The sequence below is a fragment of the Rhinopithecus roxellana genome, chromosome 13 (assembly GCF_007565055.1).
Source record: "Rhinopithecus roxellana isolate Shanxi Qingling chromosome 13, ASM756505v1, whole genome shotgun sequence".
NCBI lineage: Eukaryota > Metazoa > Chordata > Mammalia > Primates > Cercopithecidae > Rhinopithecus > Rhinopithecus roxellana.
Window position 1 is genome coordinate 80684238 of NC_044561.1, and position 25009 is coordinate 80709246.

A 25009-nucleotide genomic window follows, 5' to 3' on the forward strand; every position below is an offset into this window, starting at 1 on the left:
CATAATTGAGGGACTGAATAGTAGGGTGGATTCAGTTGAAGTACAAATCAGGAAGACCTCAAGAAGATGAAGAGATGGGAGATGGAAAGTAATATTTAAGAACATGGCTCCCTATAACAGGAGTCCTAGCAAGAGGAAAACAATAAACAGGGGGTGAAACACACACACAATTGCAGAATGTAAGGTCTTGTAGTTATAATAATAGTAGCAGAGATGTCAATAAATCTTAAAAAAAAAAAACACTGACCAAAGAGACAAAAATTACCAATAATTTGGAATATTTGAGAAGCATTATAACAGTTACTTAATGTTATATTGTCCAATACAGTAGCCGATAGCTACATAACTCTTGAGCACTCGAAGTGTGGCTAATGCAAGAAAATTTTAAGATTTTATTTAATTTTAATTAATTTAAATTTTAAAACCTAATACTTAATTCAGGTATTGAAAAACTTTTAAATATGTTTAGAACAATCTACTCTTTCAATTGTAAACTGAAATCTAAATACAGATCAAGTGTATCCAATTTTAGTATTTGTATTGAAATGCACTGTAAGAGTTAAATCCACCCCAGGTTTCTAACACTCAATACAGAAAAATAAAGTACAGCATCTTGTTAATATTAACATATTGAATATATGCTCAAATTGTTATTTTGTATATATTGTCTTAAATAGTATTATTAAAATTAATTTCACCTGTGTATTTTCACTTTTAATATGGCCACTAGAAAATATAAAATTATATACGTGGCTGGCATTATATTTCTTTTGGACAACACTGATCTAATAGATGTATATAGGACTTACACCCACAGAGAATATTCATTTTAATTCCCATGGAACAAAGAAAACTTTCATAAATGCCAAATAATCAATACATATACAATGTGTTGATTATAATGGAATAAAGTTTAAAAATCAGTAATGGCAATAATACCACTTTGAACATCTCTTGGACACATAAAACATTATAATGTATAGTATATAACCATTGGGGTTTAGAGGAAACTTAAAGGATATTACAAAATACTTGGAACTGAACAAGAATAAAAGCGTCAAATGTCAAACTTTTTTTTTTTTTTTTTTTTTTTTGAGACGGAGTCTGGCTCTGTCGCCCAAGCTGGAGTGCAGTGGCCGGATCTCAGCTCACTGCAAGCTCCGCCTCCCCGGTTCACGCCATTCTCCTGCCTCAGCCTCCCGAGTAGCTGGGACTACAGGCGCCCACCACCACGCCCGGCTAGTTTTTTGTACTTTTTAGTAGAGACGGGGGTTTCACCGTGTTAGCCAGGATGGTCTCGATCTCCTGACCTCGTGATCCGCCCGCCTCGGCCTCCCAAAGTGCTGGGATTACAGGCTTGAGCCACCGCGCCCGGCCGAAATGTCAAACTTTATGATCCGTAACTCTGAAGTTGCACTTAAAGTTTTACATAATTTTGAATACACTAATAGTAAACAAGACATCAAAAAACCAAATACCTAAGGACATAACTAAACATATTAGAAAAAAAAAGAAAAATGACAGAATAAAACCAAAGCAAAGAAAAAGATATACAATGAGTTTAAAAAAATCAATGAAATTGCCAAAAATCCCCATTAAAAGTGATGCTTTGAAAAATGAGATGGCAAAGGTCGTTATGAAACTTTATACGCCAATGCATTTAGACCCAGATGGACAACGGCTTAGGAAAAATAGCAGCCTTGGACTAGAGGAATCAAAGGAAAGGTGCCACAGTGGAATCACAAATAGCACTCTCTCTCCCAATTGAAGTTTCTAGACAGGTTCCAAACCCAAACTAGGAAACCCATTCCAGGAGGTTCCTAAGTGAGCGAGTGATTTGGAAGCCAGAACACACATTGGGGATCCAGGAGAAAGTAGTGAAATACAATAAAACAAGAAGGGCCTTGGGTGAGCACACTGCACCATGGCCTGAGTAGTGGTAGTATTTCAATTATTTGCACCTGAGGAGACATACAGTCGCTTTCAATGTCAAGAATTTGCAGATGAACCTCTCAGACCTTTGCTTTTCTCTTTTATGGGTTTCTTTTCCCTGGGACACATTGTCAGCCCTTAGCTGCTCACTAAAGCCTACTGATTTGAGATCTACATGACAAATGCCTGATGCTAAGCAGAGATGGTGAGGCCCAGAGCCAGGAAGTCGAATTGATTTCCTAATTCTAAAGGTAGCGGTGTGTGTGTGCATGCATGAGAGGGAACGAGAGAGATAGAGAGAGAGAGCGTGAAACAAGAGAGGGAGAGAGAGAGATCAATTTTCTTGGTCTCTTTGCTTCTGTAGATGTAGTTAACAAGTCCACTTTTAGGGCTTAATCTGCTGGACACACTTTCTTGATTTTAGAGCTAGCAATGATCTAATTGAGGCAGAGGGGGTTGCCTGATGTAAATACAGCACTGGTTCAGTTAGGTGGGGATAGATCTGCGCTACCTTTAAAAGAAGGTTAAGACGGCCGGGCGCGGTGGCTCACGCCTGTAATCCCAGCACTTTGGAAGGCCGAGGCGGGCGGATCACGAGGTCAGGAGATCAAGACCATCCTGGCTAACACGGTGAAACCCTGTCTCTACTAAAAAAAAACATACAAAAAAGAATTAGCCGGGCGAGGTGGCGGGCGCCTGCAGTCCCAGCTACTCGGGAGGCTGAGGCAGGAGAATGGCGTGAACCCGGGAGGCAGAGCTTGAAGTGAGCCGAGATCGCGCCACTGCACTCCAGCCTGGGCGACAGAGCGAGACTCGCCATCAGAGAAATGCAAATCAAAACCACAATGAGATACCATCTCACACCAGTTAGAATGGCAATCATTAAGAAGTCAGGAAACAACAGGTGTTGGAGAGGATGTGGAGAAATAGGAACACTTTTACACTGTTGGTGGGATTGTAAACTAGTTCAACCATTATGGAAAACAGTATGGCAATTCCTCAAGGATCTAGAACTAGATGTACCATATGACCCAGCCATCCCACTACTGGGTATATACCCAAAGGATTATAAATTATTCTACTACAAAGACACATGTACACGTATGTTTATTGCGGCACTATTCACAATAGCAAAGACTTGGAATCAACCCAAATGTCCATCTGTGACAGACTGGATTAAGAAAATGTGGCACATATACACCATGGAATACTATGCAGCCATAAAAAAGGATGAGTTTGCGCCCTTTGTAGGGACATGGATGCAGCTGGAAACCATCATTCTTAGCAAACTATCACAAGAAGAGAAAACCAAACACCGCATGTTCTCACTCATAGGTGGGAACTGAACAATGAGATCACTTGGACTCGGGAAGGGGAACATCACGCACTGGGGCCTATCATGGGGAGGGGGGAGGGGGGAGGAGGGAGGGATTGCATTGGGGAGTTATACATGATATAAATGATGAATTGATGGGTGCTGACGAGTTGATGGGTGCAGCACACCAACATGGCATAAGTATACATATGTAACAAACCTGCACGTTATGCACATGTACCCTAGAACTTAAAGTATAAAAAAAAAAAAAAAAAAAAGATAACTATTTGTTCAAACTAAAAAAATAAATAAATAAATAAATAAATAAATAAATAAAAATAAATAAAAAAAAGAAGATTAAGACATCGGAACTGTTGGAAATACTAAACCGATCAGGCATCATCCTTTCCTAATATAGCAGATAGTGGCTGCACCCCCTGCTTTGCTTTGGGCCTGTAGGCAGAGCCAAGGGGCCTGTCCCCTCTGCATGACCCGCAGCTACTCTCCCTTTGTCTGGGAACAACCTAGAGGAGCAAGAGGAGCAGGTTGGAGCCCAGAGCAGCAGAGACCCAGCCTGGCAGCTGACTGGGCCAGGTGCGTTTCCATTGGCTGCAGAGGCCAGGTTGAGCTCTATTTTCTTCTGTACATAAAGATAAGAAGCCAAGGGCCCCCTTCCGAAAGCAAACACGTTTAATTGGAACCACCGCCTCCCCATGATTCACCGGATGGAATTTACAATGGTGTTTACCCTTTTCCACAAAAGTAGCAAATGAATCAATCCCAATAGGAAATATAAATCTAGGAAATATAAATCCCCAGCAGATGCATTTTGAACCACACAGGAAAGGACTCACTGAGAAAGAAGGCCACTGTAACCCTAGAGTATTTTGCCCAGAAGTAAGAGTCAAGAGTGGTCCAGATTAGTTGAGGAGAAGCAACTTCAGATATGAGCTTAAAACAAGTCTTTGCACGAGCCACCTTTTGCTTGGCCCCTCTTAGCAGTGGGAATTCAGACAAAACTTCAGGAATGCTTTGCTGGGCAGCTGTGGTGCATTCAAAGCAGAGAAACTGCCTAATCTTTGCAAAACCAACAAAGATAAGCGATAGCTTTAGCTGGGCTGAAATTAGCCAATGCACTGCTACACAATGCCCTGGTGACCATTATTGAGGCTCTGACCGCCGCACGGCACTGCGCAAGCATGCTGGCAATGTTTAACAAACCATCTGTCTTGTACCTGCTCCCACTCAACAGGGGCCTTTGTTTGAACCCTGGCCCCATCCAGCATGTCAGCTATCTACTCCCCAACAAGGGAAGCCCCTCATCCCATTGTACAATTTTCATAACTCTTTTGATTGCAGTTTGTCCTACAGAATGACTTCTGCCAGAGAACATTTCGGAAAGGGCGATAGGCATTCTGAATCTGTCCACTGATTAGTTTCTAGAGCACCATGTGTGTCGAAACCTTACTTGCTTATTTGATTTCCCCCTCATTTGTCTTCTTTTAAGAGAATTTCAATATTCATTCAAATGTTGATTTTATTTTTTCCTTGGTTAGCTCTGTTTAAGTTAGAAAGCTCTCTCTCCTGCTCTTTTCCTCTCAGATACATGTTTTATACTACGGTAAGATATTTTCTGCATATGTCGGGTGCAGTGGGTCACAACTGTAATCTTAGCACTTCAGGAGGCTGAGGGGGGAGGATCACTTGAGCCCAGGAGTTTGACACCAGTCTGGGCAACATAGGGAGACCCCAGACTCTCCAAAATATATACACATGTGTATGTACACACATATACACATATACACATACACACACATATACACACATATATTCTGCCTAAATCACACAGTATCTGGAATTTACTGATTATATTACATAGGCGTTAGATGAAACCATTTGAACTTAATGTTTTCATAGATTTATAACGAATATTGACTGTTCATTTCACGTGGTCCAATATATGTATTTCCTTGTAAAATGACCCACTTTATTTTAGAGTAGATGTTTGAGAAGATAACTGAGCCAATACATGGTTTTTATTTTTTAAAAAAAAAGTCTCCTTTGAGAATTTATTTATTTATTTATTTATTTATTTATTTATTTTGAGACTGAGTCTTGCTCTGTTGCCCAGGCTGGAGTGCAGTGGCGTGATCTCAGATCACTGCAAGCTCTGCCTCCCGGGTTCACGCCATTCTCCTGCCTCAGCCTCCCGAGTTGCTGGGACTACAGGTGTCTGCCACCATGCCCAGCCATTTTTTTTGTATTTTTAGTAGAGACAGGGTTTCACCATGTTAGCCAGGATGGTCTCTATCTCCTGACCTCGTGATCTGCCCGCTGTGGCCTCCCAAAGTGCTGGGATTACAGGTGTGAGCCACTGCGCCCGGCCAAGAATTTATTATTTCTCTTATTCTTCACCTTGCCTGGCTCTCAGCGATTCTCCCTCATGCTCAGGGGTAAAATGTCCCCATATTCTTTTTCTATGTGTCACCATGCTAATATAATTTCAATTACCTCAGATACACCTTGGCAATGGTGACCACAAGAATCCACTCAGCCTTGGAAGCTGTCCTTGAAACTCACCCTGAAATCCCTGCCTAGCAGACAGGAGACCTCAGGCTGGACGCCACCCCACTGTGTTATCTCTGCCTCCCCGGGACTCTTAGGTTACGACTTTCTTAATCTTTCCAAGGGGCTAAGCTTAACCAGAAGGAAATACTGCATTAGATGTGTGGAATACTTCAAGATCTGTGGAATATGAAGCTGAAACCAGCTCTGTGTTTAGAAATGGTTGCCATGCATGTGTCTATTTCCCCAAACTAGCACCAGAGCCTTGGTTTGAGGGTCTGTATTTGATCCTTTACTCTTTAGAAAAGAGAGACCTTGTTGAAGGAATGTTCTCTTTCCAGAGGAAATTTGGGAAACAAAACAGTTACCTTAAAAACAGCAGCACAAGAAATTTTGTCCTTAAATTCAAATTTTCCTTCAAGCCAGGAATTAAAGCAAAGGTGAGAGTGGAAGAACCTCTTCAGATTGTAAGTCTTGAAATTTCCAGGCAAAGGGAAGTCATTGTGGGAGCATTTGAGCAGATTGGTGGTTACCACTGGGGACTCTAGGAAAGAAATGTTTCTTCATGTTTTTGATCTCATCCTTTAATTACAATTTTGGTGTATGTTATATGTTTTGTAAGGTATTCTAATATTAAATACATGTTATGTGAATACAGTGTGTGTTCATAAATATTTCCTTCTGTCTTATATTTGAGTTGTTTTGGCCTTTTGACTTGTGAATAATACTGCTACGAACAGCATGTGCATGTATTTGTTGGAGTCTCTGTTTTCAGTTCTTTTGGATGTATACATAGGAGTGAAATCTCTAGGTCATATTGTAATCCTATGTCAGTTTTTTGAGGTATTGCCAAGCTGTTCCCCACAACAGCTGTACCATTTTACTCTCCTACCAGCCAGTGTAAAAGGGTTTCAGCTTCTCCACATCCTTGTCAACACTTATATCTCTTAAAACAACGACAATGAACTCATGGTCGTCCTAGTGGATGCGAAGTGTTGTGTCATTGTGCTGTTTATTTGCATTTTCCAAGAGTCATCTTTGTCCACATGTCCTTTGAAATGAACTTCAAGGACAAGGATATGCACCCTCTGGTGTTGGTTGAGAATGATTTGTGGGTCCTTCCACAGGCCCCTCTGGCATCTCCCAAAAGCTACCACATTGTCGCAGGTGCGGGTGCCTCAGTAGATCCCCCTTCCTAAGAAGCATCGCTGCCACCAGGCCAAACAGGCCAGGAAGGAGGGGAAAATAAAAGAAGACTCAACTGCAGGCAGAGAGGGAGCAGGATTCTTGAAGCCCAGGGCGTCAAGACAGCCAGGCTCTGGGAAATCAGAAGAAAGAGCACATTTCGAGGCAAAAGGCCCTGTGATGGGCCAGAGTTCTGACGCCTAAACAGAGGACCATAGCACGGAGGTGTGTTCTGGGTGTACAGGCAAAGAGGCACAACCCATGGCCAAGGGTGGGCAGGAAGGCAAGGAGTGAAGTGAGACCTCCAGTATAGAATGCAGGTGCACAATATAGGCTTGGACCAGGGAGTTTCAGAGTCTTGGGGTCCAGAATACACTGGCACATCTGCAAACAAATGGAGGAGCACTTCTTGCTCCTGAGCGCACAGCCTCTCCCCTGTTTTGGGTTGAAATGTTGGTTCTCAACCTGGACCACTGTTTGAGCCACTTGCTGAGCTTATTACAATCCCCATGCCCAAGCCAACGAAATCAGATCCACTGTGTATGGGGACCCAGGCATGAGTATTTTGACATTCCCCTACTAATTCAAATGAGAAGCCAAGTTTGAGAAAATAAGAATTTTAGGTTCAAAATAGTAGATTTAAAATGTGGAATTTATTAGATTGTTTTTGTTATGAAGTAAGTATGATCATGCTGTAGGAGTTTGGAGGAAAAGAAGATGAAGAAGGAAGAAGATACTACCTGTTGCCTCCTGGCCTTTTGGCTGATGCAGATGCTCCAGCCTGTGCCCTGTTTAGGGGGTTCCATTCCTAAAAGGACAAACTGGGGCTGGCAGCCAGGGTTGGGCTGTGCTGCTGGGGAATAGGGTGGGATGTATCTTCTGAGTCCTCGGCACTGAGGCGGGCACAGTGAGGGTAGCACTCAATAAACGTTTGTAGGGTGAGTGTATGGAAGCATGAAGGCATGAATTCATGAAAGGCAGCCCGAGACATGGTCCCTACCCTCTAGGAACTTACAAAGGGGCAGCTGAATAGGCATTACAATAACAATAATCGGAGGGTAGTAATAGTTCCCACATCAGTGGTTCTGTGTGTCTGTGCATGCAGCCCTGCAGCCAGGGAAACCAGGGGAGGGGTTCTGAAAACTCTGTTTAGTAGCTGTGGCCTCTCTTATCTTTATTAATGCACCACAAAGCACTGCCACACTGTCCTCTTCTCGATAAAACCCATAAACAGGAGCAGAGGAAAACCCAAGGAGGCGGAGCCCTCTCGGGTGGCCACAGAGAGAGAAGTTGAGGAGAGCGGAGAAAACCCAACCTCTTGGATGTGGAGTTATTATGTTGATTTTTTTGCTTCTTTGCTTGTTTGATGAGATGTCCCCAAGTTCTCTAGCCTACAGATAAATGAAGTAAGTTGATAAGCTGAGAGTTCCTTGTCAATTAGAGCTTCCCCTTCTGAAATGGTAGGTGTAGGGGAAAGAACACACCAGGGCAAGAAAGAGTTGGGGCTGTTCCTGTCTGATCATCTACTGTTTATACAACCTTAGGTAAGGTTCATAACTTCTCTGAATTGCAAAGCACGCAGTAGTTTCTGTTCTGCTTTCCTCCCCTGGTGTTTGCAGAAATTCAGCAAGACAGGTCTAAAAGGTACCTTCTACTGTTTAGGTGGTTTTAGCTTCCCGCCTCTCACAGGGCTGAGGGTACACAGGTCCCTGCAGACACAGAGCTGCCCACAGGCTGGGGTTACTGACTCCGCTGGCCTGAGCTGGAGCCCCATGCGGTTGCTCACATGCTGAGGAAGCAGATAGCTGCCAGTAAATACTAGATTTCTAAAAGGACACCAAAGAACCATTTATATGTGCAGCTTTACTAGCCACTACTGCTATTTCATTTCTCTTTCTCTTCTCCCTGTATCATGCCCAGGTACTTCTCTCTCCTATTCAGAAAGAGTATGGCCTTTTCCATCATGGCTCATTCTGCCTTTTTTTTTTTTTTTTTTTTTTTTTTTTGTAGATTCAGATAAAAATGCATTTGGGTGACCTTAGGTGGCCGGTGAGTTGTTGATGAAACTGGGGTGTGGACATTGACCTCTGCCTGTTCGCATAGGTCCGTTGCACTGAAAAGCATGGCCCAGCTGTTTACCTGTTTACTCTGAGTCCTCAAGACAGCTAAACCCAGGGCGGTTCACATATGCTGTGGACCTGGTTTAGGCTGGGGGAGCCGGGCCTTAGTCAGTGAAATCTGCATGTCACTTGAAGAGCTGCTATGGAAGAGCTCATTTAACCTTTAAAATTCTATATATATATATATATATATATATATATATATATATATATACACACACACATATTTGTGGTTGGCCATACCACAGAGCTTCTCTGTATCTTTTTACTTGAGAAGTAATTCTATTTACTATTATTACATTTGTTATTATTTTTATTTTTTAGAGACGGGGACTCACTCTGTTGCCCAGGCTGGAGTGCAGTGACATGAGCACAGTTCACTGCAGCCTTGACCTCCTGGCCTCAAGCAATCCTCCTGCCTCAGCCTCCCGAGTAGCTGGGACCACAGGCATGCACTGTCATATCCAGCTAATTTTATTTTTTGGAGAGATGAAGTCTCACTGTGATACCCAGGCTGGTCTTGAACTCCTGGTCTCAAGAGATTCCCTCACTTTGGGCTCCCACAGTGCTGGAATTATAGGCGTGAGCCACCACACCTGGCCAAGAGAAGTGATTTTAAAATCTCAACTTGTCTCTGAGCTTCCTGAGGGCAGAAGAGCAGAGACTAAAATAGAAATAGTATTAGAGAACTTTTAATACTTGCGAGTCTGCTAATATCTTGGTCTATGACTTACTGATTCCTCTCTTTGGGGCTCATTTTTCTTTTGTAAAATGGAGAGGTAGACTTCTTATGATCCTCAAGCTCTCAAGCTTTTTTATTTTTTAACTGATTTCATTTTCAAATAAATTTTTATGCACAGACCTGAATCTATAAAACCCAAAGGAGATATTGTATTAGTTTAATAACTAGCCAGTGTACTTATTCTTAGTTTAAATTTATAACATTTAATTATTCCACAAAGAGAAAAATGTGGTGGTTTTATGGTGAATGTCTAAACATAGCTTTTATTATATAAAGAGAAAAGTTGGGGCTCTTAGAAATTTGGAAATCATATCAACTTCAACACACTTTTTTTCATAAAAAAGTTTCTTGGTTGCACAATCTGGATAAACTTTCGATCCACAGAGCTGAGTAGTTGCAAATGATAGCTTTTTAAGAACAATCTGTCTGGAATCTCGATGTCTTCCTCAGTGTCCAGGAAAAGGGAGTGAAGTTGTATTTGGAGGCTGACACCAAGATGTCCACCTGGCAGAGTCAGCAGAGTGCCCTAGCTTAGTGGACTGTGCATGCTGTTTGTAATACCAGTGTCAAAACTATTTTTAGAATGTAAAAATAATAGACAATATTTTAAGCAAATGTTTTCTGGCCCAGAAAACACATGTTAGAAAAGCAAGATCAACAGAAAATTATCAAATACCTGAGCTGTCCTCACTAACTGGTCTAGACAGTAAATATCTTGATGAAAATATAAAAATATTTTATTTGACATTGATACTTTATCTTCATGTTAAGCAGGAAGCATTAAGACAAATGACTTGCTTTTTAAAAACTCCCGTGTTTTTCAGGGTCATGTAATGTAGCTGTGTGGATCCATTTCTGATGAGCCCCCAGGCTGCAACAAATCAGTGTGGAAGTAACTCCATTCATCATCTTTCCCAGGGCACTCACTTTTCCTCATATTACCAGGAAAATGAAACTTTAAATCAAATAGTATTGCTGGACATTCTTACCCAGGGATGCCCACAACCATGTGCCTGGCCCCAGAACACTCAGCCTGGCACTGTTGATACCTGCCTTGCTTCCTGTCTGTGCCTACCTGATAACACTTTTATTTTCAGTTACCTGGGACGAAAGGCACCGTGTCATTTTTAGACTGTGAGTGGCATTGCCCGCTTTGTCAGAGAGAGATACTCTCTGCCTAGCAAGGGGCAGGAAGGAGTTACGGGGCAGGCTCTGCCTCTGCAGTTCAAATGTTGCCCACTTGGACAGCCCAGCAGTCTGGACTCTGGAAATTCTGCCCAGTGGTTGAGCAGCTATGGCCTGTTTGGGATTTGGCATTGGAAAGCAGATGTGTGAGCACATTGCAGGCATATGTGGTGGTGGGATTGATTGTGTTTCTGTATAGGTGACTGGCACTGCAGCCCTGTGGTGCCCATTTCACATGTACTTCACTTACAGCACTCACGCTGAGAGAGAGAGGTCTCGTCCTGCGTGCGCCAGGTCGTTGCTCCACTGGGGTGGGGGGTACCACCTGCGAGCTCTGCCCTGCGTATCGTTCAGATTCCCACCTGCTTCTCCTGGCGTGAACATCTTGTGGCACCAACTGTTATTACACTGAGTTACTTTGGCCAAATGAATCCTGGAACTTCAGCCAAGTACCACGCCACTGCTCACGGGAAGAACAGCCATTTTCCAGCTACCACTGAAAAACGGGAAGGGCCGCACATCCTGAGACACAATACGGCATTCCCTGGTAGGGAAATTTCAGAGATTTTTCAGGGGTTACTCTGAACCATGCTTGCATCCTGCATACCTGCTTTAGAATCCACAAGCTGCAACTTGACTATGTTCAGGAAAGACAATACCTGGAGAGCCCCGGAAGACCGTCAGCTACTTAGTGTTAGGTGCACCATGGCAGTGTGGCATGTCCAGGACAGCTGTCTCACCAGAGGGCTTAGGTGAGGTGTCCTCACTGGAGATTATGAGAATGTTTAGCTTATTTAATGGAGACGGTTTCATTCTGCTTAGGAGGCAGCAGGAAAGAGAACGCTGCTGTATCGGGTGTGCACACCCATACGTGCACATGTAAACCATGAACACACATACATGTGCCAGGTAAGGAAGAGAGATGGGGAGAGTAAGGGGGCCTGGGGATAAAACTGGTTGATTAATGAGGCTTTGTAGATACCAGAACGCTTCCAGGATTCCCTGTTTCTACATCTCTGCTTATTGAAAAACAACAGACAATGGGGGCATGGGGAGGTGGTTTCAAACACCTGTTTGTTTAATATGGCTTGTCATGATGGAAATGTCAATGTCTGGGGCAAGGCCGTTGAGCAGAACTTTCTGTGTGATGGAAACATTTTGTGCCCGACTGTCCAGTATGATAGCCACTAACTAGCCGCATGTGGCCCTGGAGCACTAGACACACGGCTCTCATTACAGGGCAGGCCCAAGGTGTCAGCCCAGTAGATTCCACACTGGACCTTTACAGTCACCAACATGTAAATTTCCTACCTTTTCACCCAAGCTGAATTCCCAGACAATCTCTGGCTCGCTCTAGAACTCTGATGCATGCCAACATTTCTACGTTGCTTTGAGTCTGGAACCTTCCCCTCCGCAGCGTTGACTCCTGCTCTCCATCACCCCTAATCTGCCAGACCCTATAGAAAGAGACATTCCATAAGTGTGTGCGACTGGACCTTTGCTTCCCAGGCCACTTCCCATGGGCCTAGAGATCTTCAGGTACAATTTAGTGCCTTTAAACTTAGGGTGAAATAACTGTGGCACTGCTTCAGAGCCAACTGGCCCCTAACACAAACCTGCCCATGTAAATGGTGGGGACAGGCCCTGAATGGAGCCTGGTGCCCTGGGAACCAAGTCTGACCTCCTTAGCGGCCCTACGAGCCCCAAAGCTGATGCCTGTCTGTTCTCTGCATCACTCACACCTCACCTGTCATGGGGAACTTCTGGTTCCATCCCATGAGCCACACAGGGCTAATTTTCGGGTAAGTCTGTCTCCCTAGCCATTACCCAAAGCAGGTACAGGATGAACGTTGGTTGTTAATTTCAGTGGGGATTTCAAAGGCTGCCTAGGTGTCCTGAATAGAGTAGACATTTCCTCACTCTCCCCACACCTGCACCCACCCCACCACAAAGGAAAAGAATGACTTCTTTGTTCTTCTGGGACAAGTGATAAAAAAAACCCTCTTGCTCAGCCTGTCCCCTATAAAAGGCTTATCTTCTCTGCTTATAGGAGACACTTTAATTCCTTCCTGTTCACTGATTGCCACTCCTCAAGGCCCCTCAGTGCCAGTCCTTCCCAGTGCTCCAGGTAACGTCACTGTCACCGAGGAGCACTGGAGACCATCTGTCACCGGACACACTATTGTTACAGCTGCAGCAGGTTGAGCTTGCTGGCCACCCAGTCCCTGAGCACTGTGTTAGCTCCGAGAGAAGCCCACTGTTCTTCTCACCAGCTTCACTCCTCCCTCACCGGGGAGATGGCTGCTTGATTATTTGATTTTGCTGCCACTCTTTCTTCATTTCCCATTGGCCATCTCTCTTCCCAATTCCTTATGGTAAGAATGATTTTACAAGAATTAGTGCTTTAGAATTTTGCAACATCAATGGACCCCCGGAGATGTGAGCAATCATAACCCTGCTCTGGGAGTTGCTGACTCAGGCTCCAGCCATCAGCCCTATTTTGTCAGGGTTGATCACCTTGAAGGTTTCAAAAAATAAAATGCTAAGAAATGTCTCTGCCGGCCTCCAGAAAGGCTTCCTGCATTTAATAAAATTGACAAGTAACTCAAATGAAGCTTTCTCTGATAAAAATGCTGCGGCAGTACAGTGTTATCTTTTGTAGCCATGGTCTGCCATGATGTTCACTCTCTTCCCGTTTCCTGGTCCTGGGAAGCAGCAGTGAGGGGCCCCCAGGGATGTTCCACTGTGCAGGAAGCAGGGAGCCAGGGAATGCTCCAGGAGCAGGGATGTGTGATAGGAATCGGACCTTCCTCTCTGTGGGAGTAGTTGGGAGAGTGGAGATTTGGAAAGGGGAGTTGGAAGATCAGAGAAGCGTCATCTACCAGTGAATCTGAGAGGACCTGCCCTGGAAGAGGGGCCATGAGGGAGTTTGGCAAAAGTCTGCGGGAAGCCATTTCCTCTGTGCAGCTCTGGGTGTCTGGTTCCTGGCCAGCTGGGCTGAGCCTGCAGAGAATGAGCTTGACACAGAACAGAGGACAGCAAGGACCCGCTGAGCCCCACCAGGCACTTCTGCGTCCATCCATTCTTGTGCCCGGCCTACTCAACAGCCTTCAGAGGGTGATGGACACTGCTTTGCCTCTGTAGCCCAAACCTTGAGTAATTCTTCTTTTGATCAACTCTAACCCAGGTTCTTGCAGGCGTGGGGATTCTGGGAAATAAAACTCTTGAGTAAACCAAGCTGACACAGCACAAGCGACACAGATTTGTTGAACCAGGAGAACTGCTGAGCCCAAACGGGAGAGCTGGCATGGGTACCAGGGCCACTACTGAGAGGAGCTGGAGGGAGAGGTGAGAACACGGGGCAGGGTCCAGTAAAACAGGGTGGCACCCAGAGTAAGGCTGCATCTGGAGAGTAGTGCCAAGCCACTACCATGTGTCTCCGGGCAGCTTGGATGGGTAGAGCACCTTGAGGGCTGTTGGGGAAGGTGACAGCTTGACATCAATGCCCTGTGGCTGAGCAAGTGGTTTCTATTGGGAGACAAATCAGAGCTCTTCTGGGGTTGTGGCTACAGAAGTTTCCCTTCAGAATGGCAGGTCCCTCAACATCTCACTCCTCTACTCCCCGACTTTGTGCCATTGGTTTCCACATCTGAACCATAGACACCTGCTTCCCAGCTTGCAGTGAAGACTGACTTTGATGTGTAGGTAGGTGGCCTTGATGATCATGCCTATTATGTTTTAGTTAAAGAGAAAAGGTCAGGGACTTTCCCAAGACACACAGCTGGCCACCGGCAAAACTGGAACTCAAACCAATGTGTCCTGACTCAAAGCCCAGTGCTTCACCAGGTAAAACACGACATCAATTGCTGTGTTCTGTCTGGTGTGTCCTAAAACAACAATATAGTCTCCCCATTTAATAGAGCATGAGCTTGGAATTGGCTTTCCTCTGTTGAGGATGCATTATTACAGTCTTGCTCACATTTTTCTCACAATTCCCATTGCAAAATAGCCAATGATAGCATTCATGCAAGTGAAGGAAAGCTGGCATTGGACTGAGTTGATTGTCTTGAGCCCAAGCCCTCAAGCCCAAGCCAATAGCCAAGGCTGGTGGGGCCTGTGTCCTAGCCTCTTGGGATGATTGACCCTAAGTAGGGAGCATCGAGGTCCAGGGTCTGAGTGAGATGGTTAGTGATGGAGAGAAGACTCTGAAAAGGGAATGGAGAGAAGGTTCCATGGCACACGAGGCAAATGGAAGCCATTTCATGAATGATATAAAAAGAGCTGGTCCAATTGTGAAGTGAATGGTTTGGAGCCCCTGGCCATCCTCTCTCCACACCTTCTCAGCTTCTCTACAGTCTTCCTCTTCTTCCCTGTCTGGGTATCCGGTGCTATCTCACCTTACTAACTAACCCCTCTGATCCCTTGCAGAGGAAACATTTCCATGCCAAACCTTGAGAGACAAGCAGAGTGTGGTGGGTATTAAAGACAACTATAGGCACAAGACAAAGATGTTAAAGCGAGGCCACCCAAGCTGCAGAGGGTGGCTCCAGTTTCCTAGAATTTATCTCACTTTCCTTCAGTGGCAGGAGGATGATGCTGAGGCACCAGGATCACTTTGTGGAGGGAAAAGCAGAGGCTCCCCACTGGGTCAGCTAGGGCTTCACGAAGTTCGCCCCAGTGCTGCAAGAGGCTACAGAGCTTGGTCACCATCAGCATTGCATCTTCAACTTTATTTCCTGTGTTGCTCTTCTGGGAAAACTTTTGGCAATGGAGGAATCAAGGTGTGGGGCGTGGTGGGAGGGTATCAGATCTGAGGGCAGCTCCAGATGCAAGCTGTTGTTTGCAGAGGAAATGTGCTCTAATAGACAAGGAACCCATCAGACAGCTGTTTGGGGGTCCTCAATATATTACATTTTAAAAGGAAAGAAAAAAGCATTGCCTGTGAAAACGGCATTGGCAAAACATCTGCTGAACACACAGCACTCCTGATCCCTGGTGGAGGTGGGGATGAGGAGGTCTGCAAACAAGCTCTGAAGCAGGTGTGCCCCAAGTAACCCGTGTTGTCCCTTGTCCCTACTCACACCACCCACATTCTAAGCAAGAACAAAGAGGCACGTGGGAGAGGCAGCTGCTGTAATCAAGAGGGTGGTGGCCCGTCACATTATCCAGAGCCACCTCAGTCTGAACATGAACAAGGTTGTGAAGCATCATCATTGGTACTTCCTGCAGCTGAGGGAACAAGTGTGTCTAGAAGACCAGCTGGGAGGGGGACTGTGTTTGCAGACAGGTGTTTCTGGCAGACCCGCTCAGCAATTCATTCCCAGCACCATCTGCCTATAGAACCATCGCTTACGCCAGTGAGAGAGTCTGAGGCTGCACTGCCACTCCATCCAGCATGACCTTTGGTAGAGAGCACTTCTTCCAGCTCGTGCGGGCGACACTGTATCAGCTGGTGAAAGAGCAATCTCTCTTCTCTAGGACAGATGGATAAAATACGACAATGGAGATTTTCCAAAACACGTTCTCATCCATCAACTAGTCTCACTGAATCCTCACAGCACCCCTCTTCAGCTGCTATCATGAGCACCGCTGTCCAGATGAGGGGCTGAGGCTCAGGGACATCTGCAGAGCTGATGTGTAGGGTGGCCCAGAGGACTTACCCTCCCCTCAACTCGAATGCTGGCTCTGTGATGCCGTTCTAATATCTGTGAGCCTCAGTTTCTGTCAAATGAAGGCAATCTTAGCACTTACTTTATAGAGTTTTCGTGAACATTAAGAATTCAATATACAGTTTGTAAAGTGGTGCTTGGCACCAATAAGAGCTTAATAAATACAATAGTCTCCTTTTATCTGCAGTTTTGCTTTCTTTTCCTTACTCCCTGGAATTCATTTTATTACAATGGTTAGAATATTCATTCCTTATCATTTTAAACAGAATCATCACTGTGTGTTCATTGAAAAACTATAAATGGTAGAATAGATTAAAAGTTTCTTTATAATTTACAAGAAATTTTCATATGCTTTTTTTTTTAATTCAACTTGTACTTTAGATACATGGAGACATATGTGCATGTCTATTACATAGGTATATTGGATGTTGCTGAGGTTTGGGGTATGGATCCCATCACTCACATAGTGAACATAGCCCCCAATAGGTTGTTTCTCAACTCTGCTCCCTTCTCACCCTTCCCCATTCATAGTCCACAGTGTCTCTTCTTCCCATATTTATGTCTATGTGTGCTCAATGTTTAGCTCCTGCTTATGAGTGAGAAGCTGTATTTGGTATTTGGTTTGCAGTTCCTGCATCAATGTTTTAGGATTATGGCCTCCAGATACATCCATATTGCTGCAAAGGGCATGAATTCATTCTTTTTTTATGGCTGTGTAGTATTCCATGGTGCATTACTGCATTTTCTTTATCTAATCCAGCATTGATGGGCATCTGGGTTAATTCCATGTCTTTGCCATTGTAAATAGTGTGGCAACGAATATGCATGTGCATATATCTCTTTGGTAGAATAATTTATTTTCCTTTGGGTATATACCTAGAATGGGATTGCTGGGTTGAGTGGCGACTCTGTTTTAAGTTCTACAAGGAGAACTACAAAACATTGATGAAAGAAATCCTAGATGACACAAATATAGAAAAACATTCCATCCCTATGGTTTGGAGGAATCAATATAATTATAATTATATTTATATATATTTATATTATAATTATAATCATATATAATTATAAATATAATCAATATAATTAAAATGGCCAAATTACTGCCCAAAGAAATTTACAGATTCAGCACTATTCCTATTAAACTGCCGATGTCCTTTGTCACAGAATTAGAAAAATAAACTATTCTAAAATTCATATGAAACAAGAAAAGGTAGTCCAGATAGCCAAAGCAACCCTAAACCAGAAGAACAAAAGCGAAGGCATCACACTACTGGACTTCAAACCATGCTATGAGGCTAGGTAACCAAAACAGTATGGTACCAGGAAAAAGAAAGACACATGGAATAGAACAGAAAACTCAGAAATAAAGCTTCCACCTACAACCATCTGATCCTTGACTAAGTCAATGAAATCAAGCAATGGGGAAAGCTCTCACTATTCAATAAATCATGCTGGGATAGCTGGCTATTGCTGTCTTCTCCATTCTTCCCTGTTGAGTTTTCCAAATGTGCTGAGATCTCTATTTTCTCTTCTCATTCCTTTTTGCTTTTATAAATCTGTATTTAAGGTATTCCTAGCCCTGATCTTACTCTAAAATCACTTGCCCCTATGAGTATCCCCCAGAAGTTACTCCTACAGCATCTCTGGCAACCAACAAACTAGCACCACTTCTGCGACACTGGATGCAGGTTCCTTTGTTTCTCCAGGCCCTTGGCTCCTGGACTACAATCCCTGGTCCACAGTGGGGGCTGTTGTCAAGTATGTGTTCAAACTACCATCTTATGGAACTGTAGAATGGAGATGTCTGATAAGTTACCATTGAGGCTAAACAGTGAGCAACTTTGAGGTCATTCCGTGGAGCCTATGCTGTAGAATCAGCCAGTTTCTCAGCCATTCATTCAGAACAACAAGGATTGTTTCAATTCGGAACATGGAACATAGTCCATGTTTTAATTCAGGTCATGGAACATAGACATAGAACATAGTCCACTAAGCATTGTCATCACTGCAAGCAGAGGGGTGAACACGCAATATGTTCAGATGTTATAGAAGAGCCTCACTGTCTGTATTGGGTCTCACAACAATCGAGGTTGAGGGAGTAACACAGCACATTCAACACAGATGCAAAACTTGACTGTGTTGCAAACAAAACAGTGTCATTTTATTATATACTTCCAAAATATTCCTGAAATTCTCCTTTCACCAAAATATTCATGAAATTCTCCCTTCACTCATGTAATAGCCTTAAAGGAGCCTTGTGTAGAAGACAAATCTTTTGGCCATCAATACTCAGGGGCGGTGATCACCAAGTGGAAGAGGGTAGCTCAGGATTGGAAGAGGGGCAAACTTATCTTGAATGATGTTTCCCTAGCACTATGTTATGAAACACTTCAAACACAAGAAAGCTGAATGAATTATTCAGTGATCACTCTTATGCACCACCCTGATAACCGTTAACATTCTCCCATACTTCCTTTCTAACACATCCCTCTACCCATCCATCTTCCTTTCTCATGCATTTCAGAGTAAGTTGTACACATCTGTGCATGTCATCCCTAAACAATTCAGCATGCACTTTATTATTAACTAGAATTAAAATTTGTTTCCATTTTTAAGTTAAAACTGACATTCAGCAAAATGCACTATCCTTACATTAACTATTTGCTGAGTTTTGACAAATGTAGACACCTGTGTAACCCAAATTCTTATCACAATAGAGCATTTCTATCACTCAGAAGGTTTTGTCCTGCCTCTTCCCAGTCAGTCTTCTTGTGCACTCCCCTTTCTGAGGAAAACTATTCTTTAATTTTCCACCATAGGTGAATTTTCCCTGTTTTAGAATTTTACATAAACGGAATCATACAGTATGCCATCTGTGAGTCTGGTTACTTTCATTCAGTGTGCTTTTGAGATTCATCCAGATTGCTGTATATATCAAATGCTCATTCTTTTTCATTGCTGCCTAGTATTCCATTGTATAGAGGGGAGGAACAACAGTTTCTCCCTTTATCTGTTGATGCACACGTAGGCTGTTTGCACTTTGGTGTTGATATGAATGGGTTAATATTTTTAGGTTGACTATAGGGGTCCTAAATGGCTAACAAATGCCACTCAAGCCCATCCCAGATTAACTTTCACATCTGGATATGGCCTGAAATTATGCATAATGTGTGTCTTCAGTCTGAAGTACTGTTCTATCAACAGAGTAAGATAGTAATGAGATTTTATCCTCCATTTGACTGTTGGGGGAGAAAATTGGCATCCCTAAAAAATAAGTCTTTTTGTGGAGAAAGTAACTACAACAAAAGACACAAAAGCATAATTTGTGATTTTTTAAAGCTAAAGTCTTTTCTGCTGACCTTTTTTCAATAAGAATAGAAAATCATATAATTTTTCAATAACCTGTTCAAACTCATAACTGGAGATCACAACACTGAGGTGAGGGGCACCTGTTCTGTCAGAGTTAGTCTCAAAGTCCACAGACAAGGCAACTCCACTGTGCTGGGTACTGGCTCATCCCTCCAGGGTCATCTCATGCCCAGTCCCTGAGCAACACTGAGGTATAAAGGCCTGGCCTCCTTACCCCAAATGAGAGCCACCTCAAAGATCAATCCAGCTCCAGAACTCCTCATGGGGCCTGCTAGGGCTCATCCCCATCTTTCTCTTCCCTCTCACAGGTGTAGATCCATTCCCCTCCCAAATAAAGACCTTGCTTGGTTCCATCTCAATGTCTCCTTCTTTTTTTTTTTTTTTCTCTTTGAGACGGAGTCTCGCTCTGTCACCCGAGCTGGAGTGCAGTGGCACCATCTTGGCTCACTGCAAGCTCCGCCTCCCGGGTTCACGCTATTCTCCTGCCTCAGCCTCCCGAGTAGCTGGGACTACAGGCGCCCCGCCACCTCGCCCGGCTATTTTTTTTTTTTTTGTATTTTTATTAGAGACGGGGTTTCACTGTGTTAGCCAGGGTGGTCTCGATCTCCTGACCTCGCGATCCACCCGCCTTGGCCTCCCAAAGTGCTGGGACTACAGGCGTGAGCCACTGCGCCTGGCCTCAATGTCTCCTTCTTAAGGAACCCAACCTACAACACCTGTGTTGTCAAATTTGTCCTTAAAAATTCCATTAAAAGGGCCCCACAGAGACTCACATTGCTGTTCTCCGTGGATCCAAGGAGCCTGTGTTACTTTCAGAGCCAGGGTGGATAAACGGCTACTCAGTTGAACTTGAGCACCAGGAGAAGCACTGGGTTTGTGTTTAAAGCCATTGTGTAGACAGACACCTTTCTAAAACCCAGGGGTGAGCATTCACCTCTTGAGAAGTGCATGGGCCTGGGCAGTGTAGACGGGCGCAGCTTGCAGGTGGCCTGGTGAGCTGGAGGGCCTGCACTTTGCCTGGCACCCCCTCCTTATCATGCTGAGAACACTGGACTCCCTGAAGTTCTATGCTACTCCACAGTAGGAACAGCTCTCTTCACTCTGCTCTACTCTCAGGCTCCAGATTGATTCACAGAGGACACTGGAAAAGAAATACCTTCCTTTGAGACAGAGAAGGAATCTCCATTTCAAACGCCTCAGTGTTGTCACAGTCAGGTGTGGGGCATCTCAAATGCCTGGGTTTCTGTGTTTTCCAGATGCCTGGATTCTATATTTTTATAATTGTTTTCATTTGAGATGTAAGGTAATCCCCCATTCCATTTTGAAAACTGTTATTAGCTCGATATGTTATTTTAACATTAATACCATCTACATCTCATGAATGTGGTAAAAAATGTACAGAACTGAGAACAGTGGAGAAGCAGAGGAGGCAGAGGTTCTTAAAGTGGAGTCCCCTGGAACACCAGGAATTCTTAGGCCTTAGCAGCCCTTAGCATCTCCCAGAGGGCTTGCGGAAACAGAGTGTAAGGCCCACTGCAGGAGTTTCCAAATGAGAAGGTTGGGGGTGGACCTGAGGATGTGCCTTACTAACAAGTTCCTAGGGAATGTTGGTGCTGCTCGTGCAGGTGTCTTCATCTCCTAAAACACTCTGAGAACCAGTGACCTAAGTCTTCCCTTGCTACAGGGGGCATGGATGAGTTGAATGGAACTTATAAAAATGACTTTATGCAAAAAGGCTTTAAGAATTAGTACTTTAGGTGTGCCACCACCATGAATAAATAAACACATTAATTCCACTTCCTGATTATTCATTCCCATATGACCACAGCCAACCCAATCAGGCTCCTGGGATATTGGGAAGATGAGTGTCCACATGGGGGAGCATGCAAACCCTTTGAGGTGCAACCTCAGAAAGCTGATGATGGCTTTCTTGTGCTTTTACGGTAAACCCATTGGACATCTGCAGGCTCTGAGTTTTGCGGAGCCTGTCTCTCCATGCTATAGCATCCTTATATTGCAAACAGAAGGTACTAGAAGTAACTGTGGTTTATCCAAGAAGCAGCATCTTTTTTCCCCTTTAGATTTAGAGGGCCAAGGGCTCTGCTCTGCTTATACACTGTGTAGACTTCAGTTGGTGCCAGTGCTAGCTGGCCTCATTTCTCTGCCCTCTGCTTCCCCTTCAGTGTAGTTTGTGATGAAGCATTGGTCATATCCCCTTGGCCCATCAGAGGTCCACCTGCAGACATCTCCCTACATATGGAATACGTCCTGTGGGGAGAGTGTATGTCCCAGTTGCTGGGGCGGCCAGGGTGCTGGAGAGTTGACACATCCAGGAAGGACCCTCAATAAATGAAGGACAGGAGCTGGTGGGCAAATAACCCAGCTTCCCTTTTGCTCGTGGACAGTCTTGGAGTGGGCTTTGCACAGTGTCTCAGTGGGTTCCCTGCAGGGCTGAGCTCCAGTCACCCACAGTGATGATCTGATCACACATGTCTGTCACTGATGGTTTTCTCTCCTCTCTCCTCTCCATTGCCGTGTTCCCTGGGATCACCTCCCACATAAACAATTTGCACTCCAATTCTTGACTTAGGGGGTGTTAAACTAAGACATCCATCATTTTCCCACACTACACATCCCTCTTTCTCCTTTGATTCAATCCACTTTAACAATTATAGGAGAATGTCCATATGAATTAATATCAATATTTCACTATCAATATGTTAACTTGACCTGCATTATGTGGCTCAAAAAGGCATTTAATTGCTGATTATCTCAATGACAGATTCAGATAATTTTGCCCCCCAAATAACAAAATGATATTCTATTTTATCTTCTTTGGATACATTGAAATACATTTAATTGAGTGCATGCTTAGTCAACAGCTTTGCCTCCTTTCAAAGCCAAAGGTTGTATTCTAGACCAACCGCATGTGGTGGAGGAACAAAGATAGATTTAAAAAAAATTTTTTTAATTTTGCCAGTACATAGTAGGTGTGTACATTTATGGGATACATGAGATATTTTTATACAGGCATACAATGTGTCACAGGCATAGCAGGGTAAATGGGATATCTATCACCTCAACCATTTATCCTTTCTTTGCATCATAAACAATCAAATTATATCCTTTTAGTTATTTTTAAATGCACAGTAAACTATTGTTGACTGTACTCACCCTACGGTGCTATCAAATATGAGCTCTGATTCATTCTAACTACATTTTTGTACCCATTAACCATCTCCCCTTTCCCACTTCCCCATTACCGTTTCCCAACCTCTGGTAACTATCATTCTACTTCAAAGATGGAATTTTTAAAAAGTAGAGTCAACTCTAACCTTAAGTACAAGTCTATGGTTGAAGAGCTTGTGATCAAATGGAATAGAGAGGTTATAAAATGTGTTCATGCTACCTGTATGAAGAGCATTTAAAAAAATAAAAGCCAATGACACCACGGAGCTGCTCATTATGTTAAAACTGATAACATTATTTGAATTGGGTGCTTTCCACATTCTAACATCCAGGCCCTCTGAAATCACCAGCTTTTCCTTCCTCTGGAGAGTTTTCAGATCTGGGGCTAACCTCTGCCAGGATGAAAGTACTTAGGCGTTTCTTCATACAGCAGTGAAATGCCGTACACTTTCTCTCCCTGAGTTGTGTTTATTTTAGTACCTGTTGTGTCTTCTGAACTGCTTCTCAACAGCGGGAACCATATTATTTCTATCTTTGCTCCCTCTAGAGCCAAGTGCTCTGCAGTACATAGAAGGTGCCCAATAAAATTGAGGGAGGATGGACAATTTCCTCGAGAACGAAACCAGGCTGCAAGGTGCATGAAATAGCATGCAATGGCAAGCCGACACTCCATCCCGAAATAGTGGCCACACAATCACATCCTTCTGGGATCTATTGATCCGTCTGTTGTTTCACTTCCAAGTCAACTTTCGCTTCCTCATTTGCTTAAAAAAAAAAAGATAGCAATAAAATTTGACATCATCCATTATGCCCTAGATGTTGTAAAGATCAATTGGATAAGATCTTTAAAGGTATTTTGACTCTGGAGAAAGGGAGATATGAGAACCATTGGCAGTACCATGCATTTAGTGTAATGTGTTTCCTGACAATGCCTTTATATATCATCCGCAGGCATCAGCAAAATTTTCATGGGTACAATTCCTGGAAAAAAATCTCTACTCTTTAATTCCCTCAGACTTTAAAATCTCTATTCTTTATTAAGCCAGGTTTCAAAGATGTTGACTTGCTTGTTTTCTACTGCTCTTAAAAGACAACGGCGCATTTGTGGTTTACATGTTGACAGCCTGTTTATGTTTTTGAGGAGGCTGGTAGTAAGATGGTAGCACACATCTGAAGAACATTTTGAGCACACTGGACACCAAGCGTAAAGTCAGAAGGTTGGGATATCTCATTCTTGGGAGGGTGGTGATTTCAAATAAAAGAACTGACTTTGGGAGACCCATGTGGGCCGATCACCAGGTCAGGAGTTCAAGACCAGCCTGGCCAATATGGTGAAACCCCGTCTCTACTAAAAATACAAAAATTAGCCAGGAGTGGTGGCATGCGCCTGTAGTCCCAGCTACTCAGGAAGCTGAGGCAGGAGAATTGCTTGAACCCAGGAGGCGGAGGCTGCAGTGAGCCGAGATTGCACCACTGCACTCCAGCCTGGGTGACAGAGCAAGACTTCATCTTCAAAGGAAAAAAAAAAAAAAAAAAAAAAAAAGAATTGGTAGCTGGAAGGTTTTAACGTGATTCTCATTCACCCTAACTCCAGTCATGTTGACACACAAGCTACTTACCATTAAGGATGTTAACGTGAGGTTTTCTATTTTAAAAAAGTGCTGTCAGGGACACCTGCATTTTACTTGCTGAGTGGAAAGATTAGAATATGCCCGTGGGTGACTCTCTAAGCTAA